Raw genomic sequence first — 12,094 nt, forward strand, 5'->3', positions numbered from 1 at the left:
TTTTATCTGCCACTGGTCTTTGATGATGGTGATGTACTGATGGGGTTTTGGTATAGGTGTTCTTCCTGTTTGATAGTTTTCCTTCTAATAGTCAGGACCCTCAGCTGTAGGTCTGTTGGAGATTGCTTGAGGTCCACTCCAGACCCTGTTTGCCTGGGTATCAGCAGCAGAGGTTGCAGAAGATAGAATATGCTGAACAGCAAGTATACCTGTCTGATTCTTACTTTGGAAGCTTCCTCTCAGGGGTACACTCCACCCTGTGAGGTGTGGGGTGTCAGACTGCCCCTAGTGGGGGATGTCTCCCCTTTAGGCTACTCAGGGACCCACTTGAGCAGGCAGTCTGTCCGTTCTCAGATCTCAACCTCCATGTTGGGAGATCCACTGCTCTCTTCCAAGCTGTCAGACAGAGTCGTTCGCATCTGCACAGGCCTCTGCTGCTTCCCCTGTTGTTTTTTAGCTGTGCCCTGTCCCCAGAGGTGGAGTCTACAGAGACAGGCAGGTTTCCTTGAGCTGTTGTGAGCTCCACCCTGTTGGAGCTTCCCAGCGGCTTTGTTTACCTACTTAAGCCTCAGCAATGGCGGGCGCCCCTCCCCCAGCCTCGCTGCTGCCTTGCAGTTAGATGGCAGACTGCTGTGCTAGCAATGAGGGAGGCTCCGTGGGCATGGGACCCTCCCGGCCAGGTGTGGGTATAATCTCCTGGTGTGCCCGTTTGCTTAAAGCGCAGTATTGGGGTGGGAATTACCCGATTTTCCAGGTGTTGTGTGTCTCAGTTTGCCTAGCTAGGAAAAGGGATTCCCTTCCCCCTTGCGCTTCCCAGGTGAGGCAATGCCTTGCCCTGCTTCAGCTCTCGCTGGTCGGGCTGCAGCAGCTGACCAGCACTGATTGTCTGGCACTCCCCAGTGAGATGTCCCCAGTACCTCAGTTGAAAATGCAGAAATCACCGGTCTTCTGTGTTGCTCGCACCAGGAGTTGGAGACTGGAGCTGTTCCTATTTGGCCATCTTGCTCCGCCCCCCTATTTATGGGGTTTAAACAAGCAGGAAAGCAACCCTCAACTCTCTCCCCTGCCTTGTGAGGAGTGAATGAGTGAAAAAACTTTATCTTCTGTCTTCTCCCTGGGGAGGTAAAGAGTTGGACAATGAACCCAATGATCTAACTCTCTGGTTTCTATATGAGAGAATGGCTTCTGTCTTTGATATCTTGGAGCAGTGTCAGGATCTGCTGTACTATAGACACTTGAGGGTGGTTGGGAACTAAGATAGCAGTATGGACTACCACAAAGGTTTGGGAGATCCACAGATAATCTGGCCAAACTGATTGAAGAAGGTCTTTTACTGCACAAAGCAAATATGTGAAGACTGAGTGAAGTGATATTTTTCTAATGTGTAGATCATATCAATGTACAAAGTAAAGGAAATGAAGAAACAAGAAAACACAATCCAAATAAAGCAACAAGATGAAACTCCAGAAACCAATCCTAATAAAACAGATAAATATAAATTAACTGACAGAAAACATGCAGTCACCATTATAAAATGTTTAATGAGTTTAAGTGAACAATATAAGAAAAATAGAAGAAGTTCAACAAGCAGATAGAAAATTTTTAGAAGAACAAAACTGAAATCTCGAAGCTGAAGAATATAATAACTGAAATAAAAATGTAATAGAGAACTTTCAGCAGCAGACTAGAGCAATCAGAAGAAATAATCAACAAACTAAAACACAGGTCATTTGAAATTATACAGTGAGAGTTGCAAAAAGAAAAGAAATGAAAAATAGTGAAAAAAGCTTAAGGGGCTTAGGGGAAAACATTAAGCAGATCAATATAAGCATTATGGACATTTCAGAAAGACAAGAGAGAGAGAGAAAGAACCATAAAGTTTACTCAAGGCATAATGGCTGAAAACTTCCAAAATCTGGGGAAGAAACTGGAAATCCAAATGCAGAAAGCCCAAAGGATTCTAAATAAGATGCACCAGAAAAGAAACAGAAAGAAGAAACACACCAAGACACATTAAAATCAAATTGTCAAATTCAAAGAAAATTCCAAAATCAGACAAAAAGGAAACTGTCACATACAAATAATCTCTATAAGACTAACAGCAGATTTTTACTTTTCAGGCCAGTAGTTAGAAGGATGATATATTCAAAGTGCTGAAAGGTACAAAAAAAAAAAAAAAAAACCTGACAACCAAGAATATTATACTCATTAAAACTATCTTTCAAAATTGAAGGGAACAAAGATTTTCCCACATAAACAAAATCTGAATAATTTTATTACCACTATAACTGCCTTACAAGGAGTACTAAAGGGATTTTTTTCAAGTTGAAATGAAAGGATGCTAAACCATAACATGATAGTATAAGAAACCATAAAACTAATTGGTAAGGGTAAATATATAGACATATATAAAATGCTGTAATAGCAGTGGATAAATAACTTTTTATTCTAGTATAAAAGCTAAAAACAAAACGTATTAAAAATGACTAAGTAAAAATATATTAATAGATACACAATATAAACAGGTTGAAATTGTGACAAAAATAATACGAAGTGTGGGAAAGGGAGAAATAAATATGTAGAGTTTTTGTATGCAGTTGAAGTTAAGCTGTTATCAGCTTAAAATAACTTATATAATGATAAGAAATTTTATTTAAATCTCATTGTAACCACAAAGAAAAAATATATTTATATAAATCACACAACAACACAAAAGAGAAAGTAAATAAGGCATATAAAAAAATCTACTAAAGACAAAGGAACACCACACAAGTGCAAGAGTGACAGAACGAAAAACAAAACCTCATAGAAAGCAATTAACAAGATGGCAAGAGGAAATTTTGTCTAATCAATAATTACTTTAAATGTAAATGGATTAAATTACTCAAGCAAGAAGCACTGAGGGGTTGAATTAATCAAAAATAAATACGATCAATCCATATGCTATCTACAAGAAATTCACTTTATGTTTAATGATACATAGTGACTGAAAGTGAAGAAGTGGAAAAAATACTCCATGCAAATGGTTGCCAAAAGATAGCAGAAGTGGCTAGACTTAGATCAGGCAAAACACGCTTTAAATACAAGACCTTCACAAGAGATAAAGAAGCACATTATATAAGGATACAAGAATAAAATTGTTTGAAAGATATAATTATATATATATATAATATATATATATATATATATATATATATATATTTGTGATGTTGCATACGTGTGTATGTACCCAACATCAGAACATATAAATATATACAACAATCATTGACAGACCTGAAGGAAGAAATTGACTGCAATATAATAATAGGAGACCAGAAACAGCCAACATGAACAAAAGTACAGATTGATAGATCTACCAAACATATACAGAGCATTCCACCTAACAGTAGCATATATATTGAGTAGAATATACATTCTTCTCAAGTGTACATAAAGCATTTCTCAGGGTAGATCACATTTTAGGTCACAAAAGAATCTTAACAAATCGAAGAAGATTGAAATCCTACCAATTATGTTTTCCAATCACAATGGAAGAAAACTAGAAATCAACAGTAGTAGGACAATTGGAAAACACACAAACATGTGAAAACTAAACACAATTTGAACAACCAATGAGTCAAATAAGTAATCAAAATGGAAAATGGAAAATATCTTGAGATAAATGAAAATAAGAACACAACATACAAAACTTACGGGATGCAGCAAAGGCTGTGTGTACTAAGGAAAGTTTATAGTGATAAAACACTAACATTCAAAAAGAAGAAAAATCACAAATAATCAAATTAAATTTAAACCTCAAATGATTGGGGAAAACAACAACAACAACAAAAAAAAACAGCCTAAGCCCAAATTTAGCATAAAAAGGAAATAATAAAGATTAGAACAAAATATATAAAATAAAGAATAGAAAAATGATGGGAAAAAATCAACAAAACAGGTTTTTTTTTTTTATGAAGTATTTATCTTTTCAAAGCTAAACAAAACCTTTAGCTAGACTAAGGAAAAGAGAGAAGATTTGAATAAATAATCAGAAATAAAAAAGGAGACATTGCAACTGATGTCATGAAAATAAAAAGGACAATGAGAGAATATTACCATTGTATGCTTTCTGAATAACCTAGAAAAAAATGAATCAAACCCTAGAAAGATATAGCTTACCAAGATGAAGTCAAGAAGAAACAGATAACTGATGAAATACAACTAGATTTAAAGAAAAATTAATGCTAGGTCTTCCCAAACTCTTCCAAAATATTAAAGAGGAAGGAACACTCCCAAATTCATTTTATGAGGCCAGTGTTACCCTGATAACACAGCAAGACAATGACACAACAAGAAAAGAAAACTGTAGGTTTTCAATATCTCTGATGGATATGGAGTTTAAAATCCATAACAAAATACTAGCAAACTGCATCCAACAGCACATTAAAATGTTCATACACCATGACAATGTAGGTGTTATATCTAGCATACAAAGATGACTAAACATAAAAACATCAATATAATATACCATGTTAAAAGAATGAAGAATATAAATTACATGGTCATCTTAATAGATGCACAGAAAGCATTTGAAAAATTCAACACACTTTCACAATAAAATCCCAGCAAATTAGGAATAGAAAGAAATTACTTTAATATAACAAAGAATATACATTAAAAGTCCTTGGCTAACATCACATTCTATGGTGAAAAACTGAAAACCTACCCTCTAAATTCAGTGAGGCAAATATGCCTATTCTTATCACTTCTGCCATAATAATAAATGTCCTAGCAAGAGCAATTAGACAAGAGAAGGAAATAAAAGTCATCAGAGAAAAAAGAAGTAAAATTGTCCCTGTTTGTGGATGACCTATCTCACATATTGAAAATCCCAAAGACTCCACCAAAAACCAAAAATGAAAAAATCTTTTAGAATGAACAAATAAAGCAATAAAATTGAAGGTTACAAAATCAAGATACAAAAATAAGTTTTTTATAGTAAGTTTTTGTGTTTCTGTGCATTAGCGATGAAATATCTGAAAAGGAGATTACCAAAACAATCCCATCTAAAAAAAAAAAAAGCATTTAAAAAATACTTAGGAATAACCTTAACTAAGGAGGTGAACAATCCTGTGTAATGAAAAGTACAAAACATCAATTAAACGAAGAAGACGCAAGTTGAAATACATCCTGCACTTATCAGTTGCCAAGCATAATGTTTTTAAAATATCCATAGTTAACCAAAATAATCCACAGATACAATGCAACCCTCATAAAAATTGCAATTGTTGTCTTCAGAGAAGTAGAAAAATAGCTTAAAATTTATATGGAAACCCCAAAGACCCCAAATAGCCAAAAAAATCTTGAGAAAGAATAAAGCTGGAGGCATCATACTTCTTGATTCCAAAATATAGTACAAGGCTACACTAATTGAAAGAGTATGATACTAACATAAAGATAGACATATAGATCAACAGAGTAGAATACAGAACCCAGAAATATATCCACACATTTATGGTCAACTGATCTTTGACAAGGGTGACAAAACTATAAAATGGGAAATGATACTTTCTTCAACAAATAGTATTGGGAAAACAACATCCAAATGTAAAAACAATTAATTTGAACCCTTATCTTACATCATACACACACACAAAAAAAAACCTCAAAATAAATTAAGGTCTTAAATTTAAGACCTGAAACTGTAATAGTAACAGAAGAAGAGATGGAGAATAAACTTCACATAAATATGTACAGATGGCAAAAACAAAAATTAACAAGTGGGATTACATCTAACTAAAAGCTTGTGCGCAGCAACGAAAATCAGCAACAAAATGAAAAGGCAATGTATCAAATGGGAGAAAAAAATTGCAAACCAGATATCCAGTGAGATTAATTTACGAAATAAAAAAGGGATATATACAACTCAAAGTAAAATTGTATCAACAAAAACAAACCTAATCCTATTTTAAAAATTGGCTAAGGATTTGAATAGACATTTCTCCACATAAGTCATACGAATGTCCAGCAGGCCTATGAAAAGATGCTTAACATCTCTAATCATCAGGGAAATGCAAATAAAAACCACAATACAAGTTATCACTCCACATGTTGATATGGTTAATATTAAATAATAATAATAATAATAATAATAATAATAACAAATCTTGGCAGTTAAGGAATTGAAGTCCCATGAACTGTTGGTGGAAATGTAAAATGGTGCAGCTGTTATGGAAAACCATATGGGTTTTCTTCAAAAAAAAAAAAAATACCATATGATCTAGCAATTCTACTTCTAGGTATTTGTCCAAAATAACTTAAGTTAGGATCTCAACAAGATAATGCATTCTCATATTCATTGTACCATTATTCACAAATGTCAGGGTGTGGAAACAACCTTAAGATCTATCAGCAGGATAGGTGGATAAAGCAAATGTGATATATAAATACAATGGAAAATTTTCAGCCTTAAGAAAGAATTTTTGCTATATATGACAATGTGAATGAACCTTGAGTACATTATGCTAAATAAAATAAGCCAGACACAGAGAGGCACGTATTTCATGATTCCACTAATATGCACTATCTGAAATAGTCAAATTATTAGTAACAGAAAATGGCATAATTGTTGCCAGTGTCTGGGGAGATAGAGTGACATGGGAAGTTGCTAATCCATTGGCATGAAGTTTCAGGAATGCAAATATGTCAGTTTTTTAGAGATCTGTTGCAAAATACTGTGCCTGTACTTGACAATACTGTTATTGGGCACTTAAAAATTTCTTATGAGGGTAGATCTCATGCTAAGTGTTCTCACCACTATAAAAACTATAAATAAATAAATAAGAGTAAGATAACTATTTTCTAACTGTCTTACAATGTGCAAGGATCCTCTCTCTGGGACAATACTTCATTTTGTCAGTCAGGTCAGAGAGTGTCAGTTCCATTCTTTATCAGTGAGTTCAGAGTAAACATTTTCAGTTTGTCTGGAATATGAAAGTAGTTGAAAATGTAGAGATTCATTGTCCACTCTCTGTGAAAAGAACAGAGTCACAGAATTTTGGGATTACTATTAATACAGGTTAAATTGTAATCATGGCTCAAAGCTCTCACCTTCCTCAATATGTGGGAAATCGGAAGGAGTATTCCTTTGGTTACATTAGAGTAGGGCAATAATTCAAAGACCTGTTATATAACTAGAGAGCTTAGACAAGTATGTGCTGTATGCATGATAGTTGATTTCTAGTTTTACATGCACCAAATAATTGTCAAAGTGTTCTACATTCCACTGCATATAAATTTCCTCATACAGTCTATTGATTTCTTTTCTTTTTTTTTTTTTTTTGGAGAGTAATGATTGAATGTACTATGTTCCAGAAATACATTAGAGTCTGAGGTTACAAAAACATGTTAGATGTAGTGCTTGCCTACAAGGAATATTTGAATAAGGGATATAGGCATGTAATTCATAATTATAGTGTTATAAGTGCCTATGATTAGAGTATGGAATGGGTAGTATTGAATTACATAGAAGGGGTATCTAAATAAGGTGAGGGATTAAAAAATTTTTGAAGAGATAAACTGTTTCAGTTATACATAAAAAACCAAGAGAGTAATGGGAAACATATAATATAAAAGTTCATAAAGCTATTAAGTAGGGGGATTAATAACCATTGAAGGAGAAAATACTGTGCTTAATATATCACTAAGTCTAAGTCATAAAATAATTATATTTTATATGAATTTTGTTAATTTTGATCATTAAAAAATGATCTATTTAGTTTTTGTGTCAGGGCTGCTCATTGTCCCCCAAAATACATTGTCTTTCTTATCAGTAAGGGAACTTCAGTATTTGGTTAGGTACAGGGGCTAGTATAAAGCTTGCAGCTAAGATTGGTCTATAATTAATGATTAAGTTCTGGTCCATAGGATATAAACAGGAGTAATGTCCTTAACAAACAGTAACATATCCTTCTCTATCCCTTCCTCCTTACAGGTGGTGAGAATACAGACGTGTTGGCTGGAGGAGGAACAGTCTTTTTGGACAATGCTGTAATAATTGCAAGTTGAAGATGACAGAGAAAAACATAGAAGAGCTCAAGTCCCTGCTGACCCCATGGACCAGCATCCCACCTCCACCCATGGATTAGCTATTCTGGGCTTTTTTTTTTTTTTTTTTAATTGGAGAGAGAAACAAATATGCATATCGGAGTTTTCAATTACTCAGAGCCAAGCGGTCATAATGAATATAGTTTTATTCTTACAACACTCATTTAAAAAATACTTTGTAAATGAATGACAACATTAATTAGAATAACAGTTATCATTTTTGGATCACCTCTGGTGGTCTAACACTTTACCTAGGTATATGTATCTCATCTAAGTCTCTCAGCATCCCATGAAGTAGGCCTTATTATTAGCTGCTCCAGTTCACAGGGGTGAAGGCTCAAGTTCAAAGAGTTAGTGAAGAGATCAGTCAGGATTTGAACCAGGCCGTTGAAATCTAGTGTCTGGCTCTTCCTGTTTTGCATATTCTGCCTTCCCTAACTAGATACAAATTAAGAAAAGCAAAACAATTTATTTTTTTTTCTGAAATCATGAAGACGAAATTAATAAATTCACTGAGTTTTCGAAATGTATTTTCTGTCTTTTTCAGTAAGCATGCAAACTGCAATACATTTCAAAAAACAAAGCTATCTGAAAATAATACATTTTAGATATATGCGTTCTAGGAATCAGGTTCGTGAACTTGAGATAGAAAAAGATGAAATAGCAACAGCATATAGAAACATAAACTTCTGAAAATATAAATTAAATAACAACTTTTTAAATTACTTTTAAATAGACAGTCATCCAGTTCATATGACTCTACCATTCCTGTATGTTTTCAACTGATGTGTGACTTCTCCTATTATTGAGTCAGCAATGAGAGTAGGAACTTTTTCCTGTACAATATAGGTGGTCATATAATTTCCAGCCTGGATTAGACTTAGAGAAATCCTAATTCAATCTGTTTAATTTATCAATAAAGAAACTATTAGAGAATAGTTTCTCTATTAGGATGGCATGTTATAGCAACTTAATTACAGTTTGAATTGTATTTAGATCTAGTTCTAATTGTAAATCTAGTAACAGTTTCACTACACCTCATATATGAAAAGAATCTTCTGCCTCCATTTGATGGAAAAGTAGGCAAACTGCTTAAGATATTTACAGGCTAAATATCCCTGAACAGATTGAGGGTTTCGTGGTATCTATTATTTTATTTATTTATTTATTTATTTTTATTTATTTATAGAGATGGGGTCTTGCTATGTTGCCTAGACTGGGCTCAAACTCCTGGCCCCAGTGATTCTCTTTCCACAGTTTCCCAAAACACTGGGATTATAGACATGAGCCACCATGCTTGGCCAAGGTGTCTATTATTTGATAGTAGATATAATATTATTTGAAAGTAATAGTAGTTTATTGTACTCAATGTATCAGCCAGGCAAAAGTTTCTAGTCTGGAAATGGTTATTTGTAGGTTTATAAGCCACTGAAATTGCATAGTAAAATATTTACATGTAATCATACATTGTTCTGAGGAGTGAGTACATAGTTTTGTTAGATATTCAAAGTGTTGAATAATTGAAAAACATTGAGAGAAGTGCCTACTTCAAATGTCCTGATTATCTGCTGAAGCGTTTTTTTCTCACCACTTCATTCACAATTATTTGCTCTTTTTTTTTTTTTTCTGCCATAATTTGGAAAGTGAGACGTAATCCAGATAAAGGGATAAAAAGGATGTCCATAATTGCTCTGGGACAATTGCCCCATTAAGTAAAACAGCAAAACAAACAAAAACAAAACACAAAATATGAATGGCTTGGATGAAATAGTTGCAATGAGAAGGCAGTAGTGTATTTGTTGCCATCATAGAACACACAGGTAATCCTGAGAATGAGGCAGAAGAGAAATGTTCCTTGAATAAGCTCCCTTCTTATCTTTTAGCAAAAAAAAAAAAAAATAGTGAGCTGGTTTTTATATATCACACCCTTTATGAAAATGGATCATAAAACACATTTGACAAGGGGATTTCACATTAACTTATTCTTTAGGAATGGTGATGGCTGAAAGACACAAAAGAAATAATTGTTCATGAGACTGTAAAAAACACCAATCATGCACCACACCTCACACTCTTAACTAAGAACATTCGGCTCAGTTAGGAGTCTCCATCTAAAAAGATTTCAATATAAAGTAAACATGGCAAATGAATTCTCCTCCTTCCTTTGGAGAGGTCACATCTGAGGTTCACCGGCAATGCAAGATGGGAAGGCCTGGCTTGTGCTCACCTGCTAAGAGTTCAACAGAGAGCTTGTGCAATCAATGCCTGGTGTTTAATGGGCAGAACTGAATTTATCACCTGAAACTCTAACAAGCTAATAAGCCATTTATTAATTTGTGTTAGTTTGGGTACCATAGAATTGCCCTACCTTGAAAACAACCACCCTCTCAAGATATGCGAAAATTCTCAGGCAAAATAGTTGCATTCATTGCTTTGGAAAATCAAGTTTACCAGGCAGGTTTTGTTGTGCTCTTCTCAGCATGGTTCTTAGTATCTAAAGTGCCACCACATGTTGTAACAATAAAGCTATTGCTTATCAATCAGACCAAGTTGACAACCAACAAATGCTGCTATGAGTTGTTGTAGGCTGGGTTACAATCCTCTCCTTGGTTACCCATCAGGGTGTGTCTAATAAGCAGTGTTCAGTAATGTTCAGGGTAGTAAACTCATGTAGAAACACTTAGAAATTAAAACAAAAACAACAACAACAAAACAAACAAAACAAGAAACAAAGGCTATGTGTGGAGAAACTTTTCCAGAAACAACTAATTGTGAAAGTACACAGTTTCCACAAGGGGAAAAATAGCTAGACAACACCATGTTTTTTATTAAAATCTAACCTTACAAGTAACACTGAACTATTCTTAAAGATGGATGGGCATTCATCACCCTCCTCTTTGATGGAAGGTGTTGATGCATTTTTGGTGGTAGCTTAGCTACATCGTTCTTTAACTCTTTCAGAAGTTTTAGATGAAGACCATTTGAACATGGTGATTTATGGCCACTTAATTTCTCATATTTTTTCAATCAGGTCTTTGTTTTGATTTCTCTGACAGTTCTCCACCTTCTTTCTTTGTACAAAGTAATTCTAGAGTAGATACTTCTTCATCATCCTGGAAAGCAAGCCAGGCACAAAGCATCCATTCAGTCTCTTTGTATTTTTTACTATCCCTTTGGAATGTTTCATTCCCAACATAGTCTAATAGGTCAATATAATCTTCAGTGGATTTTGCATTTCTGATATACTTGTCACCTGTCTGAAGGGAATTCTTTTATTATGCACTTGGGAATTACTTTTGATTTTTTTTTTTTTAACATTATCCCTAAAGATCAGCATTGTGGTCTCCGATCACATCTCCTCCATCTTTTCCAAACTCAAACATTTAGCCTCATATTTACTTTTGTCGGTGTTCACAAGTCTCTGATAATGTATCCTTAGTCAGGGTATGTGCTATTTCTATGTATTTAGGTTTCCTACCTTTTTGCTTTTGGACCTTTCTAACTAGTCTCTTCGTTGTTGTTTTTCTTAAACTTATCAAAATTTGGGTATCCACCTATGTCCCTTTGATGTAAAGATTTCTATGAAAATGTCAAATGTGATTGTGTCATCACTACTGCTAATTTTGTAAATTTGTCATCTTTCACCTTCAGACCAATGCGTCAAAAGTCACAGAAGCTATAACAACACTCTAATTTCCTAAATGGTGTGCTTTTAAAAAAACGCATTCATCCCACGGTGATACAAGGTTCGTGACTTAAACTAACAATGTAAAAATCTTGTTATTTTTATGCCACCTTTTGAAATGTGCCACTCATGCCCAAATAGCCAGAACAACAAGTTTCCCCATCTACCAGACCTGCCACTGCTGTCCCATGCTCTATATAACATGCCTTTGCTATAATGCAAAGCTTATGTCTTGTATTTTAATATGATAAATCAATCGCAATGAAACATAGGTTTCTTATTAACATATGTCAATCACTCTTTGGTACTCCACCAACACTTGTG

Source organism: Trachypithecus francoisi, unplaced genomic scaffold (genome assembly GCF_009764315.1).
Source record: "Trachypithecus francoisi isolate TF-2019V2 unplaced genomic scaffold, Tfra_2.0 Lachesis_group4, whole genome shotgun sequence".
Lineage (NCBI taxonomy): Eukaryota > Metazoa > Chordata > Mammalia > Primates > Cercopithecidae > Trachypithecus > Trachypithecus francoisi.